Source organism: Phyllobates terribilis, unplaced genomic scaffold (assembly GCF_046119375.1).
Source record: "Phyllobates terribilis strain yellow unplaced genomic scaffold, ASM4611937v1 Scaffold_5__5_contigs__length_657084704, whole genome shotgun sequence".
Classification (NCBI taxonomy): Eukaryota; Metazoa; Chordata; class Amphibia; order Anura; family Dendrobatidae; genus Phyllobates; species Phyllobates terribilis.
In genome coordinates, this window is record NW_027362765.1 from 652,813,708 (window position 1) to 652,829,836 (window position 16,129).

The following is a 16,129-nucleotide window of genomic DNA, read 5'->3' on the forward strand; positions in this document are numbered from 1 at the left end:
AGCAACAGTTTAACAGAATGCCACAGACTAATCAACCAAACTTTTTGGGTTGGGTTCTCTTTTATAGTCTGCAGGCATTAAATGAAAGAAGTCAGTGTTCCAGCAGAGGGAGACAACGTTTCAGAAAAGGCATTGTAGCAAACCAAAAAAGAAATTTTAAGCGCAGCAGAGTAACCAGCGCACATACCTGTTAGCTCAGGTGAGTTTAAAAGGCTGCTGTTGATAACAAGGGCATTTGCTAAATAGATGGTGTGTGTGCAACAATATACTGAAAGGTCAATTATATTGTGCAGCTTATCTCACCACCTGTAGTTATTTAGGTGAAAGCTCCAAAATGCTTGCCTAATATGTCTGTTTATCCAAAAGGAAGTAAAAAGGGAGAGCTAGAAAGATAGCATTGCATCACATTACATGGCAATGCAATGCACAGTTGCTGAAGTTGAACCAAAATGAGCTTGTAATCTGGCTTCTGCAACTTTGAACATGAAAAATCCAATGAGGAGAAGAAAAGCAAAGCCAAAGAGTCCATCCCAAAATCCGACAAACAAGCAAAATGAACAAAAAACATTGAATTCAATTCTTTCTGATTTTAGAAACTGCATTAAAGAAGGGGTGCACCGGTCCTGGAGATACTGCAATACCAGGTCAATGCGTGGAGTGGACAGAGCAAGCTCTTTTTCCATCTCCCTGTTCTAAAAATCCATTTAATATATGGTCCCCAGATAGGGGACGTATCAGATATTAAACTGATAAGAACAGATTTTTTTTAATTTGGCTATCCCCTGCAGAGGGATAAAACCGTTTATTAAAACTTTAACAATTTACAAGCATAATTACACAAATACCAAACGTTAAAAGACAAATGAAATTTACAAAACAAAAAAATACAAAGATTTTAAATAATTAGGTTCCATTGGTCAACAAGCCATTTTTTGGAAATATGTACATTCTTCTTTTTGTCAATTAAATAATAAGTATACATTTCACATAAACATAAACTTAAAACATCATTCACTGATAAAACATCTTGTTTAAAAATAGCAATGTTGCGCGCTTTCCAGAGAGATGACTTGGCGCAGTTCACTGTCTTCCAAGCCATTGTGTACTGGTCCATTGTGGGGCATTCCATAAGTCCGTATAGCACAGTTTTATATGTAAAGTCCTTGAGGTCTGCCACCCTTTCCAGTAGGGGGAGCAGTCTTCTCCAGAAATCCTTTGCAAAATTACATGTCCATAATAGATGTTCCACCGTTTCCTCGTCTTGGCATCCGGCTCTTGGGCAGATGGCAGACCTCACAAATCCTCTTCTGTATTGGAATGCCCGGCAAGGAAGACAGCGGTGCATGCAACTCCAAGCCAGATCTCTCTGTTCATTAAAAAGATAAAAAACGTTAATCATTTTCCAGATAGACATAGATTTGTCATCATCATATCTGTCAACATTACATATTTCCTCACTTTTACGTATTTCTTTAATTAGTTTCTTACTATTTCTTAATTCCTCTATTTTCTTAGTCCCTAAATTAAAATCGGACACTATTTTCCTTAAAATCTCATAATGCGTCGACAAATTAAAAGCATGGGGCACAGATATATTAACTTCATACCATCCAAACTTTCTCATAAAAAATCCTGTATTAAAACGCATAAAAAAGGACCAATAGTGATTCTTAAAAAGGGCATTAAAACAGTAAACGAACAGATGGATTAAAAGAAACCTATTAAAATCTGGAAAATCTTTACCACCTTTTACTTTTGATTTCATCACGATTTCTCTTTTCAGCTTTTCCATTTTTGAGTTCCAAAAGAAGGTAAAGCAGGTTTTGGTTATCTTTTTTAAAACATTAACAGGCGGGGGGAAAACCATGCTAAGATACAATAAAAGAGGTAAAATCACCATCTTTAAAACCAATACTTTACCCTCCATTGTAAGTCTCCTCATGTTCCACATACATATTTTCGTATTTACTTTCTGTGTAACTGTTTCCCAACTATTATAACCATCATTATTTTCAGTGAATGATATACCTAAAATGGAAATGGATTCGGAGACATTAATTGGTACATCACGTAAAATCATCCCCCCAACACTTAAAATGTTACACTTATTAAAATTGATTTTAAAACCAGAAGCTAGACAAAAGGATTGCACTTGATGGAGAGTGGCCGTAAGTGATGGTGCATCTGTACACAAGACCGCCACGTCATCCATGTAGCCTACAACCTTGGCCTCCAAACCACCGCTTCCAGGCAGAGGGACACCGCATATCTGTTTATTTTGGCGTATTGCACATAACATTGGTTCCAGTGCACAGATAAACAGTAGGGGGGACAGAGGGCATCCCTGTTTCACCCCTGACCGTAAAAATACCTCTTGTGTCTTAAAACCATTCACTAAAATCTTACTTGTACAATCCTTGTAAAATGCTTTAAGCGATAGTAAAAACCCTTCTGGTATGCCCATTTTCTCTAAAACTTTAAAAAGATAAAAGTGTGAGACACGGTCAAATGCTTTTTCAAAATCAATAGATAAAATCGCCATTTTCCCCTTTCTGTCTTTCACATCCTCAATACAGTCTTTCACTAAATTCAGATTGTCCCATATACTGCGCCCCGGCACCCCACACACTTGATTAGAATGAATAACTTTGCTGATGACTTCTTTTAGACGATTTGCACAAATTTTAGCCATTATTTTATAGTCACAATTTAAAAGTGTTATTGGTCTCCAGTTTTCTAATTTTGATTTATCACCTTTTTTGTATAGGAGGGAGACTTCACCTTTCTTCCAGGAATTTAATAAAACCTTATTATTAAAAACCTCAGTAAACAAATAAAACAAATCATCTTTTAAAATATCATAAAAACATACATAAAATTCTATTGGGATGCCATCAGGACCAGGGACCTTTCCAGTTTTAAAACTTTTAATAGTTTTTAACCCTTCTTGTTCCGTTAAAACTTGGGATAAAAACTCTTGGGATGCGGGATCTAAAACAGCTGTTAGTCCTTGCAGCGAATCATCCATTAATTTATTATCTATATTTTTTCCATTAAAAAGATTAGAAAAAAAAAACTCAACTTTACCCAGCATATTTTTTATATTATTCTCACCATCTATATGGTCAATTATCACTTTTTCTTTTTTATTTTTCCTAAAAAAATATCTGGAACACTTTTCATTTTCTTCTATATGTTGTACTCTAGAACGAAAAATTATCTCTTTTCCTTTTTGTTCTAGCCATTTTGAAATCTCTTCTTTAAGTTTGAAATATCAAGTTGTACATCTATCCCATTGTCTCTGAGCTTAAATAATGTTTGTAGGCGGGTATTTAAAATTCTATATTCTTCATATTTTTCTTTGGCTCTACATATACTCTTTTTAATAAAAAAGTCTTTTATTTTTACTTTCATTCTATCCCACCATACACTCATAGTCTCATTTGTTTTTTTCCCTTTTCTACATTTCCTATAAAACTCAATAAAATCTGATAAAATCTGCGGGTCGGTTAAAAGGGATACGTTCATTTTCCAGCTTTTCTTACCACATTTTTTGTTGTCATTTACTTTTATGGTAAAGGATAAAAGTTTATGGTCTGAAAATATATTAGTTAAAACTTCACATTTGGCAGGTATTGTTTTATCTGAACCAAAAATAAAATCAATCCTAGAGCTACAATTAGCATTGCTCCAAGTGAAACCGGCATCCTCTGGGCTGTCACTATGACACTCTTTATATATGTCTATCAATTTAGCATCTTTGACTATATCATGTAGCATACCTGAGGTTTTATCGTAGTTCCTGCTTACAGAGCTGGAGCGCCGGTTTTCACCTTTTAAAACACAATTAAAATCCCCTGCTAAGATAAAAGGTTCAGAGTTATTAATAAATAATGGTAAAAGATCAAGCATTTCGGCTCTTTCATTTTTCTCTGGGGATCCATAAAAATTTAAAAACTGCCATCTAATACCATCAATAAAAGCTTTCACTAATAAAATACGACCTGGTAAAATTTCCTGAATAAAATCAATTAAAACGTTCCCTTTAAAAAGTATGGCTACACCCGCTGATCCTGCAGCATTCGATCCGGACCAGACAGATGGCCCACACTTCCACTCATCTTTATATTTTTGATATGACATTTCATGTGGGATATTACATTCTTGCAGAAAAAATACAGATGCAGTAAAACACGTAAAAAAATTAAAAAGAGCAGTTCTTCTCGTGTTAGATTTTATGCCTCTCACGTTGAGGGAAATACCTTTGAGTTCAGCCATCATTAGAAAATGTAGAAATTTTACTTAGGTAACTAAGAGCAACGGATTTACCTGTCCGATGAACCTGATCAGACCACTGGGCTTGCGCCTCCCTCCTCATCTGATAGTATCGTCACGAGAGTCTCCGTGGAGGAGGAAAGATTACCACATTTATATAAACCCGACGCTACACTGGCATAGCTCGGAGGGCTGGCTGGCAGAACCCGCTGGGTCTCCATTGGCTGGCCATGCAGTTCCTCATCAGGTGGGTCCCCGAGGGGTTCCGCCGCCCCTGTTTGACCTGTAGAAGGTCGTCCTATAGGAGGAGGTTGCGCACAAGGCAGAGCCTCTGACTCTTCAGAGGCAGCAAGATCCCGGTCCCCACCTGTAGCAGCGGAGACCGAAACCCCTGAGGGTCCAGCGTCCACGTCCCCTTCTGGAGAAGTGTCCATCTGTTCACCTCCTGCTGCCTCCTCCGAACCACCCTTTTTCTTTTTCTTAGGACCCACCTTTATCCACTCAGCACCCTCAGCACTAGGAGACCCAGACTGGGCATGGGCTTCTGTGTCGGCCTTTTGCCGGTCCCTTTTGACCTTACCAGTAGTGCCCTTCTGCTCCTTCTCAGCCCTCCTTTTGGACTCCCGCAGGTCCTGCAGCCAGGTTTTGGGATTTGGTATTTTACCTGTCATAGACTCTGGAGACACTTCACTATTTGGTACGCCCTTATTATCTCCAGAGGCTCCAGGTTGTTGTTCCTCCTCCTGAGGGGTGGTCTGATCTTTTGGTCCTTGGTCGGACGTCTTGGACTTCCCCTTTTGCTCATCTTCCCGAAATCTGTGAGGGCAAGAAAAATAAAAGTGACCTGGAGTCTGGCAAAAACTGCATTTCTTTTCCTTAGGGCATTCTTTTGTCTCATGTTCTTCACTAGCACAATTTCTACATGATACATGACAGTTTTCTTTTGAATGACCATAGCGCCCACAATTTCTGCAATATACTGGCATCCCAGAAAAGAAGAAATCCCCATTTGTTTGCCCAATTTTGAAACGGGCAGGGGGGAGCCGTATACCACCTGGTGTATTTGGATCTCTTGTACACTTCACAAGGAATTTCCACTTAGATGTCCATATGTTATATTCGTTTAATATCTTCCCAATACATTTAACACTTTTAAAATAAATTGCTAGAAATGACATTACTTCTGGAGCAGAAACAAAGGGCGAAAATATTTTTACAATAACCAGTCTTACCTCATCCAGGACGTGCTCAACAATTTGTATCCCTTTCAAAACAGGACTATTTTCAACTTTTTTTAACTTTTCTAGTACATCTCTAAAAATACCTTCTCCGGTGAATGTGATGTCATAGTCACCTCTTCTGGGATAATCCTGGATGGAGAGAATTTCATTCCTTTGTACGCCAAGAAGGTTCCTGAGCACGTCCTGGACTACATACCCTAATTTCCTCATATCCGAGCCACCCGCCGTGAAGTGAACTCGGATAGAGTTTTTTAGCCTCGCATAAAGAGGCACGAGGTTAGGGTCAACCTCCATGGAAAAACGCAACAAGGTTGCAAATTGCAGCCGCTTGCAATCTGCGCTCCCAGTGTTCTTGCAGCGAAAAACACCTGGAAGCTGGGGGATCGCAACTCGTTACCCTGGGACTAAGCCCTCTCCCTAATAGCAGCAAGCAGGTTAAGTCCACCAAAGTGGACGATCCTGCCAGGCCAAGGAGAGGGGTACCCGAGTGCCCTTCAACCACAATCTCCTGCAATAAAGCACTTGATCGTAGCCAAAAGGCCGAGAAGCGATAACCAGAATTGGTTTCAAACTACGGAGCCACCCAAGGATCCTGAAAAGTCCATTTGTGGAGATGAGCTCCTGGACTCCCGTTAAGAAGACATGTTGTCAACCTCTAGATCCCTTACATGCCTGCACTTTTCGGCTTGCTGCTGCTGCAATCCACGCGTTTTAGATCTGCATAACTCCACCTCTTTAAACACAGCACCTTCACCCCCTGCTGTTCCCACCCGCCTCAACACCGTTGGACGGGAGGAGAACCAATTAAGGCGGGGGGTGGGGTGGAACGAGCAGCTGTCTACCCTTAGCAGGAGGGCTCCTGATTACATACCTCTCCTGCTGCTGCTGCTGCTGGCTGTCCAGCAGCAGACTGAAGGTGGCTGCTGCTGTGCACAGGTATATAAAGGCTCAGAGCCTATTATGACACGCGCAGCCAGCGTTCCATTGCCACATTCCATCTACTGCAGGCAGGATACCTGGCTGGCTGAATGTCGCTGAGAAGCTCACAGAGACCGCCATAAGCAACAGTTTAACAGAATGCCACAGACTAATCAACCAAACTTTTTGGGTTGGGTTCTCTTTTATAGTCTGCAGGCATTAAATGAAAGAAGTCAGTGTTCCAGCAGAAGGAGACAACGTTTCAGAAAAGGCATTGTAGCAAACCAAAAAAGAAATTTTAAGCGCAGCAGAGTAACCAGCGCACATACCTGTTAGCTCAGGTGAGTTTAAAAGGCTGCTGTTGATAACAAGGGCATTTGCTAAATAGATGGTGTGTGTGCAACAATATACTGAAAGGTCAATTATATTGTGCAGCTTATCTCACCACCTGTAGTTATTTAGGTGAAAGCTCCAAAATGCTTGCCTAATATGTCTGTTTATCCAAAAGGAAGTAAAAAGGGAGAGCTAGAAAGATAGCATTGCATCACATTACATGGCAATGCAATGCACAGTTGCTGAAGTTGAACCAAAATGAGCTTGTAATCTGGCTTCTGCAACTTTGAACATGAAAAATCCAATGAGGAGAAGAAAAGCAAAGCCAAAGAGTCCATCCCAAAATCCGACAAACAAGCAAAATGAACAAAAAACATTGAATTCAATTCTTTCTGATTTTAGAAACTGCATTAAAGAAGGGGTGCACCGGTCCTGGAGATACTGCAATACCAGGTCAATGCGTGGAGTGGACAGAGCAAGCTCTTTTTCCATCTCCCTGTTCTAAAAATCCATTTAATATATGGTCCACAGATAGGGGACGTATCAGATATTAAACTGATAAGAACAGATACTACACTTGATCTTAGCCAAAAGGCCGAGAAGCGATAACCAGAATTGGTTTCAAACTACGGAGCCACCCAAGGATCCTGAAAAGTCCATTTGTGGAGATGAGCTCCTGGACTCCCGTTAAGAAGACATGTTGTCAACCTCTAGATCCCTTACATGCCTGCACTTTTCGGCTTGCTGCTGCTGCAATCCACGCGTTTTAGATCTGCATAACTCCACCTCTTTAAACACAGCACCTTCACCCCCTGCTGTTCCCACCCGCCTCAACACCGTTGGAAGGGAGGAGAACCAATTAAGGCGGGGGGTGGGGTGGAACGAGCAGCTGTCTACCCTTAGCAGGAGGGCTCCTGATTACATACCTCTCCTGCTGCTGCTGCTGCTGGCTGTCCAGCAGCAGACTGAAGGTGGCTGCTGCTGTGCACAGGTATATAAAGGCTCAGAGCCTATTATGACACGCGCAGCCAGCGTTCCATTGCCACATTCCATCTACTGCAGGCAGGATACCTGGCTGGCTGAATGTCGCTGAGAAGCTCACAGAGACCGCCATAAGCAACAGTTTAACAGAATGCCACAGACTAATCAACCAAACTTTTTGGGTTGGGTTCTCTTTTATAGTCTGCAGGCATTAAATGAAAGAAGTCAGTGTTCCAGCAGAAGGAGACAACGTTTCAGAAAAGGCATTGTAGCAAACCAAAAAAGAAATTTTAAGCGCAGCAGAGTAACCAGCTCACATACCTGTTAGCTCAGGTGAGTTTAAAAGGCTGCTGTTGATAACAAGGGCATTTGCTAAATAGATGGTGTGTGTGCAACAATATACTGAAAGGTCAATTATATTGTGCAGCTTATCTCACCACCTGTAGTTATTTAGGTGAAAGCTCCAAAATGCTTGCCTAATATGTCTGTTTATCCAAAAGGAAGTAAAAAGGGAGAGCTAGAAAGATAGCATTGCATCACATTACATGGCAATGCAATGCACAGTTGCTGAAGTTGAACCAAAATGAGCTTGTAATCTGGCTTCTGCAACTTTGAACATGAAAAATCCAATGAGGAGAAGAAAAGCAAAGCCAAAGAGTCCATCCCAAAATCCGACAAACAAGCAAAATGAACAAAAAACATTGAATTCAATTCTTTCTGATTTTAGAAACTGCATTAAAGAAGGGGTGCACCGGTCCTGGAGATACTGCAATACCAGGTCAATGCGTGGAGTGGACAGAGCAAGCTCTTTTTCCATCTCCCTGTTCTAAAAATCCATTTAATATATGGTCCCCAGATAGGGGACGTATCAGATATTAAACTGATAAGAACAGATACTACACTTGATCTTAGCCAAAAGGCCGAGAAGCGATAACCAGAATTGGTTTCAAACTACGGAGCCACCCAAGGATCCTGAAAAGTCCATTTGTGGAGATGAGCTCCTGGACTCCCGTTAAGAAGACATGTTGTCAACCTCTAGATCCCTTACATGCCTGCACTTTTCGGCTTACTGCTGCTGCAATCCACGCGTTTTAGATCTGCATAACTCCACCTCTTTAAACACAGCACCTTCACCCCCTGCTGTTCCCACCCGCCTCAACACCGTTGGAAGGGAGGAGAACCAATTAAGGCGGGGGGTGGGGTGGAACGAGCAGCTGTCTACCCTTAGCAGGAGGGCTCCTGATTACATACCTCTCCTGCTGCTGCTGCTGCTGGCTGTCCAGCAGCAGACTGAAGGTGGCTGCTGCTGTGCACAGGTATATAAAGGCTCAGAGCCTATTATGACACGCGCAGCCAGCGTTCCATTGCCACATTCCATCTACTGCAGGCAGGATACCTGGCTGGCTGAATGTCGCTGAGAAGCTCACAGAGACCGCCATAAGCAACAGTTTAACAGAATGCCACAGACTAATCAACCAAACTTTTTGGGTTGGGTTCTCTTTTATAGTCTGCAGGCATTAAATGAAAGAAGTCAGTGTTCCAGCAGAAGGAGACAACGTTTCAGAAAAGGCATTGTAGCAAACCAAAAAAGAAATTTTAAGCGCAGCAGAGTAACCAGCGCACATACCTGTTAGCTCAGGTGAGTTTAAAAGGCTGCTGTTGATAACAAGGGCATTTGCTAAATAGATGGTGTGTGTGCAACAATATACTGAAAGGTCAATTATATTGTGCAGCTTATCTCACCACCTGTAGTTATTTAGGTGAAAGCTCCAAAATGCTTGCCTAATATGTCTGTTTATCCAAAAGGAAGTAAAAAGGGAGAGCTAGAAAGATAGCATTGCATCACATTACATGGCAATGCAATGCACAGTTGCTGAAGTTGAACCAAAATGAGCTTGTAATCTGGCTTCTGCAACTTTGAACATGAAAAATCCAATGAGGAGAAGAAAAGCAAAGCCAAAGAGTCCATCCCAAAATCCGACAAACAAGCAAAATGAACAAAAAACATTGAATTCAATTCTTTCTGATTTTAGAAACTGCATTAAAGAAGGGGTGCACCGGTCCTGGAGATACTGCAATACCAGGTCAATGCGTGGAGTGGACAGAGCAAGCTCTTTTTCCATCTCCCTGTTCTAAAAATCCATTTAATATATGGTGCCCACATAGGGGACGTATCAGATATTAAACTGATAAGAACAGATACTACACTTGATCTTAGCCAAAAGGCCGAGAAGCGATAACCAGAATTGGTTTCAAACTACGGAGCCACCCAAGGATCCTGAAAAGTCCATTTGTGGAGATGAGCTCCTGGACTCCCGTTAAGAAGACATGTTGTCAACCTCTAGATCCCTTACATGCCTGCACTTTTCGGCTTGCTGCTGCTGCAATCCACGCGTTTTAGATCTGCATAACTCCTCCTCTTTAAACACAGCACCTTCACCCCCTGCTGTTCCCACCCGCCTCAACACCGTTGGAAGGGAGGAGAACCAATTAAGGCGGGGGGTGGGGTGGAACGAGCAGCTGTCTACCCTTAGCAGGAGGGCTCCTGATTACATACCTCTCCTGCTGCTGCTGCTGCTGGCTGTCCAGCAGCAGACTGAAGGTGGCTGCTGCTGTGCACAGGTATATAAAGGCTCAGAGCCTATTATGACACGCGCAGCCAGCGTTCCATTGCCACATTCCATCTACTGCAGGCAGGATACCTGGCTGGCTGAATGTCGCTGAGAAGCTCACAGAGACCGCCATAAGCAACAGTTTAACAGAATGCCACAGACTAATCAACCAAACTTTTTGGGTTGGGTTCTCTTTTATAGTCTGCAGGCATTAAATGAAAGAAGTCAGTGTTCCAGCAGAAGGAGACAACGTTTCAGAAAAGGCATTGTAGCAAACCAAAAAAGAAATTTTAAGCGCAGCAGAGTAACCAGCGCACATACCTGTTAGCTCAGGTGAGTTTAAAAGGCTGCTGTTGATAACAAGGGCATTTGCTAAATAGATGGTGTGTGTGCAGCAATATACTGAAAGGTCAATTATATTGTGCAGCTTATCTCACCACCTGTAGTTATTTAGGTGAAAGCTCCAAAATGCTTGCCTAATATGTCTGTTTATCCAAAAGGAAGTAAAAAGGGAGAGCTAGAATGATAGCATTGCATCACATTACATGGCAATGCAATGCACAGTTGCTGAAGTTGAACCAAAATGAGCTTGTAATCTGGCTTCTGCAACTTTGAACATGAAAAATCCAATGAGGAGAAGAAAAGCAAAGCCAAAGAGTCCATCCCAAAATCCGACAAACAAGCAAAATGAACAAAAAACATTGAATTCAATTCTTTCTGATTTTAGAAACTGCATTAAAGAAGGGGTGCACCGGTCCTGGAGATACTGCAATACCAGGTCAATGCGTGGAGTGGACAGAGCAAGCTCTTTTTCCATCTCCCTGTTCTAAAAATCCATTTAATATATGGTCCCCAGATAGGGGACGTATCAGATATTAAACTGATAAGAACAGATACTACACTTGATCTTAGCCAAAAGGCCGAGAAGCGATAACCAGAATTGGTTTCAAACTACGGAGCCACCCAAGGATCCTGAAAAGTCCATTTGTGGAGATGAGCTCCTGGACTCCCGTTAAGAAGACATGTTGTCAACCTCTAGATCCCTTACATGCCTGCACTTTTCGGCTTGCTGCTGCTGCAATCCACGCGTTTTAGATCTGCATAACTCCACCTCTTTAAACACAGCACCTTCACCCCCTGCTGTTCCCACCCGCCTCAACACCGTTGGAAGGGAGGAGAACCAATTAAGGCGGGGGGTGGGGTGGAACGAGCAGCTGTCTACCCTTAGCAGGAGGGCTCCTGATTACATACCTCTCCTGCTGCTGCTGCTGCTGGCTGTCCAGCAGCAGACTGAAGGTGGCTGCTGCTGTGCACAGGTATATAAAGGCTCAGAGCCTATTATGACACGCGCAGCCAGCGTTCCATTGCCACATTCCATCTACTGCAGGCAGGATACCTGGCTGGCTGAATGTCGCTGAGAAGCTCACAGAGACCGCCATAAGCAACAGTTTAACAGAATGCCACAGACTAATCAACCAAACTTTTTGGGTTGGGTTCTCTTTTATAGTCTGCAGGCATTAAATGAAAGAAGTCAGTGTTCCAGCAGAAGGAGACAACGTTTCAGAAAAGGCATTGTAGCAAACCAAAAAAGAAATTTTAAGCGCAGCAGAGTAACCAGCGCACATACCTGTTAGCTCAGGTGAGTTTAAAAGGCTGCTGTTGATAACAAGGGCATTTGCTAAATAGATGGTGTGTGTGCAACAATATACTGAAAGGTCAATTATATTGTGCAGCTTATCTCACCACCTGTAGTTATTTAGGTGAAAGCTCCAAAATGCTTGCCTAATATGTCTGTTTATCCAAAAGGAAGTAAAAAGGGAGAGCTAGAAAGATAGCATTGCATCACATTACATGGCAATGCAATGCACAGTTGCTGAAGTTGAACCAAAATGAGCTTGTAATCTGGCTTCTGCAACTTTGAACATGAAAAATCCAATGAGGAGAAGAAAAGCAAAGCCAAAGAGTCCATCCCAAAATCCGACAAACAAGCAAAATGAACAAAAAACATTGAATTCAATTCTTTCTGATTTTAGAAACTGCATTAAAGAAGGGGTGCACCGGTCCTGGAGATACTGCAATACCAGGTCAATGCGTGGAGTGGACAGAGCAAGCTCTTTTTCCATCTCCCTGTTCTAAAAATCCATTTAATATATGGTCCCCAGATAGGGGACGTATCAGATATTAAACTGATAAGAACAGATACTACACTTGATCTTAGCCAAAAGGCCGAGAAGCGATAACCAGAATTGGTTTCAAACTACGGAGCCACCCAAGGATCCTGAAAAGTCCATTTGTGGAGATGAGCTCCTGGACTCCCGTTAAGAAGACATGTTGTCAACCTCTAGATCCCTTACATGCCTGCACTTTTCGGCTTGCTGCTGCTGCAATCCACGCGTTTTAGATCTGCATAACTCCACCTCTTTAAACACAGCACCTTCACCCCCTGCTGTTCCCACCCGCCTCAACACCGTTGGAAGGGAGGAGAACCAATTAAGGCGGGGGGTGGGGTGGAACGAGCAGCTGTCTACCCTTAGCAGGAGGGCTCCTGATTACATACCTCTCCTGCTGCTGCTGCTGCTGGCTGTCCAGCAGCAGACTGAAGGTGGCTGCTGCTGTGCACAGGTATATAAAGGCTCAGAGCCTATTATGACACGCGCAGCCAGCGTTCCATTGCCACATTCCATCTACTGCAGGCAGGATACCTGGCTGGCTGAATGTCGCTGAGAAGCTCACAGAGACCGCCATAAGCAACAGTTTAACAGAATGCCACAGACTAATCAACCAAACTTTTTGGGTTGGGTTCTCTTTTATAGTCTGCAGGCATTAAATGAAAGAAGTCAGTGTTCCAGCAGAAGGAGACAACGTTTCAGAAAAGGCATTGTAGCAAACCAAAAAAGAAATTTTAAGCGCAGCAGAGTAACCAGCGCACATACCTGTTAGCTCAGGTGAGTTTAAAAGGCTGCTGTTGATAACAAGGGCATTTGCTAAATAGATGGTGTGTGTGCAACAATATACTGAAAGGTCAATTATATTGTGCAGCTTATCTCACCACCTGTAGTTATTTAGGTGAAAGCTCCAAAATGCTTGCCTAATATGTCTGTTTATCCAAAAGGAAGTAAAAAGGGAGAGCTAGAAAGATAGCATTGCATCACATTACATGGCAATGCAATGCACAGTTGCTGAAGTTGAACCAAAATGAGCTTGTAATCTGGCTTCTGCAACTTTGAACATGAAAAATCCAATGAGGAGAAGAAAAGCAAAGCCAAAGAGTCCATCCCAAAATCCGACAAACAAGCAAAATGAACAAAAAACATTGAATTCAATTCTTTCTGATTTTAGAAACTGCATTAAAGAAGGGGTGCACCGGTCCTGGAGATACTGCAATACCAGGTCAATGCGTGGAGTGGACAGAGCAAGCTCTTTTTCCATCTCCCTGTTCTAAAAATCCATTTAATATATGGTCCCCAGATAGGGGACGTATCAGATATTAAACTGATAAGAACAGATACTACACTTGATCTTAGCCAAAAGGCCGAGAAGCGATAACCAGAATTGGTTTCAAACTACGGAGCCACCCAAGGATCCTGAAAAGTCCATTTGTGAAGATGAGCTCCTGGACTCCCGTTAAGAAGACATGTTGTCAACCTCTAGATCCCTTACATGCCTGCACTTTTCGGCTTGCTGCTGCTGCAATCCACGCGTTTTAGATCTGCATAACTCCACCTCTTTAAACACAGCACCTTCACCCCCTGCTGTTCCCACCCGCCTCAACACCGTTGGAAGGGAGGAGAACCAATTAAGGCGGGGGGTGGGGTGGAACGAGCAGCTGTCTACCCTTAGCAGGAGGGCTCCTGATTACATACCTCTCCTGCTGCTGCTGCTGCTGGCTGTCCAGCAGCAGACTGAAGGTGGCTGCTGCTGTGCACAGGTATATAAAGGCTCAGAGCCTATTATGACACGCGCAGCCAGCGTTCCATTGCCACATTCCATCTACTGCAGGCAGGATACCTGGCTGGCTGAATGTCGCTGAGAAGCTCACAGAGACCGCCATAAGCAACAGTTTAACAGAATGCCACAGACTAATCAACCAAACTTTTTGGGTTGGGTTCTCTTTTATAGTCTGCAGGCATTAAATGAAAGAAGTCAGTGTTCCAGCAGAAGGAGACAACGTTTCAGAAAAGGCATTGTAGCAAACCAAAAAAGAAATTTTAAGCGCAGCAGAGTAACCAGCGCACATACCTGTTAGCTCAGGTGAGTTTAAAAGGCTGCTGTTGATAACAAGGGCATTTGCTAAATAGATGGTGTGTGTGCAACAATATACTGAAAGGTCAATTATATTGTGCAGCTTATCTCACCACCTGTAGTTATTTAGGTGAAAGCTCCAAAATGCTTGCCTAATATGTCTGTTTATCCAAAAGGAAGTAAAAAGGGAGAGCTAGAAAGATAGCATTGCATCACATTACATGGCAATGCAATGCACAGTTGCTGAAGTTGAACCAAAATGAGCTTGTAATCTGGCTTCTGCAACTTTGAACATGAAAAATCCAATGAGGAGAAGAAAAGCAAAGCCAAAGAGTCCATCCCAAAATCCGACAAACAAGCAAAATGAACAAAAAACATTGAATTCAATTCTTTCTGATTTTAGAAACTGCATTAAAGAAGGGGTGCACCGGTCCTGGAGATACTGCAATACCAGGTCAATGCGTGGAGTGGACCGAGCAAGCTCTTTTTCCATCTCCCTGTTCTAAAAATCCATTTAATATATGGTCCCCAGATAGGGGACGTATCAGATATTAAACTGATAAGAACAGATACTACACTTGATCTTAGCCAAAAGGCCGAGAAGCGATAACCAGAATTGGTTTCAAACTACGGAGCCACCCAAGGATCCTGAAAAGTCCATTTGTGGAGATGAGCTCCTGGACTCCCGTTAAGAAGACATGTTGTCAACCTCTAGATCCCTTACATGCCTGCACTTTTCGGCTTGCTGCTGCTGCAATCCACGCGTTTTAGATCTGCATAACTCCACCTCTTTAAACACAGCACCTTCACCCCCTGCTGTTCCCACCCGCCTCAACACCGTTGGAAGGGAGGAGAACCAATTAAGGCGGGGGGTGGGGTGGAACGAGCAGCTGTCTACCCTTAGCAGGAGGGCTCCTGATTACATACCTCTCCTGCTGCTGCTGCTGCTGGCTGTCCAGCAGCAGACTGAAGGTGGCTGCTGCTGTGCACAGGTATATAAAGGCTCAGAGCCTATTATGACACGCGCAGCCAGCGTTCCATTGCCACATTCCATCTACTGCAGGCAGGATACCTGGCTGGCTGAATGTCGCTGAGAAGCTCACAGAGACCGCCATAAGCAACAGTTTAACAGAATGCCACAGACTAATCAACCAAACTTTTTGGGTTGGGTTCTCTTTTATAGTCTGCAGGCATTAAATGAAAGAAGTCAGTGTTCCAGCAGAAGGAGACAACGTTTCAGAAAAGGCATTGTAGCAAACCAAAAAAGAAATTTTAAGCGCAGCAGAGTAACCAGCGCACATACCTGTTAGCTCAGGTGAGTTTAAAAGGCTGCTGTTGATAACAAGGGCATTTGCTAAATAGATGGTGTGTGTGCAACAATATACTGAAAGGTCAATTATATTGTGCAGCTTATCTCACCACCTGTAGTTATTTAGGTGAAAGCTCCAAAATGCTTGCCTAATATGTCTGTTTATCCAAAAGGAAGTAAAAAGGGAGAGCTAGAAAGATAGCATTGCATCACATTAC

At 42.7% G+C, this 16,129-nt stretch overlaps 8 non-coding genes across 8 annotated transcripts; all 8 read right to left on the reverse strand.

Moving 5' to 3' along the window:
• Positions 1-607: 607 nt before the first annotated feature.
• On the reverse strand, positions 608-794 carry LOC141150420 (U2 spliceosomal RNA). Its single transcript, XR_012246626.1, has one exon. It is a non-coding gene; the product is annotated as a U2 spliceosomal RNA (small nuclear RNA).
• Positions 795-7,183: 6,389 nt separating this feature from the next.
• LOC141149925 (U2 spliceosomal RNA) lies at positions 7,184-7,374 on the reverse strand. Its single transcript, XR_012246203.1, has one exon. It is a non-coding gene; the product is annotated as a U2 spliceosomal RNA (small nuclear RNA).
• Positions 7,375-8,489: 1,115 nt separating this feature from the next.
• On the reverse strand, positions 8,490-8,680 carry LOC141274889 (U2 spliceosomal RNA). The gene has a single exon (XR_012323151.1). It is a non-coding gene; the product is annotated as a U2 spliceosomal RNA (small nuclear RNA).
• A 1,115-nt stretch (positions 8,681-9,795) lies between these two features.
• Positions 9,796-9,986, reverse strand: LOC141150033 (U2 spliceosomal RNA). Its single transcript, XR_012246306.1, has one exon. It is a non-coding gene; the product is annotated as a U2 spliceosomal RNA (small nuclear RNA).
• Positions 9,987-11,101: 1,115 nt separating this feature from the next.
• LOC141274890 (U2 spliceosomal RNA) lies at positions 11,102-11,292 on the reverse strand. Its single transcript, XR_012323152.1, has one exon. It is a non-coding gene; the product is annotated as a U2 spliceosomal RNA (small nuclear RNA).
• A 1,115-nt stretch (positions 11,293-12,407) lies between these two features.
• LOC141274891 (U2 spliceosomal RNA) lies at positions 12,408-12,598 on the reverse strand. The gene has a single exon (XR_012323153.1). It is a non-coding gene; the product is annotated as a U2 spliceosomal RNA (small nuclear RNA).
• Positions 12,599-13,713: 1,115 nt separating this feature from the next.
• On the reverse strand, positions 13,714-13,904 carry LOC141274892 (U2 spliceosomal RNA). The gene has a single exon (XR_012323154.1). It is a non-coding gene; the product is annotated as a U2 spliceosomal RNA (small nuclear RNA).
• Positions 13,905-15,019: 1,115 nt separating this feature from the next.
• Positions 15,020-15,210, reverse strand: LOC141149706 (U2 spliceosomal RNA). The gene has a single exon (XR_012245995.1). It is a non-coding gene; the product is annotated as a U2 spliceosomal RNA (small nuclear RNA).
• Between the last annotated feature and the right edge of the window lie 919 nt (positions 15,211-16,129).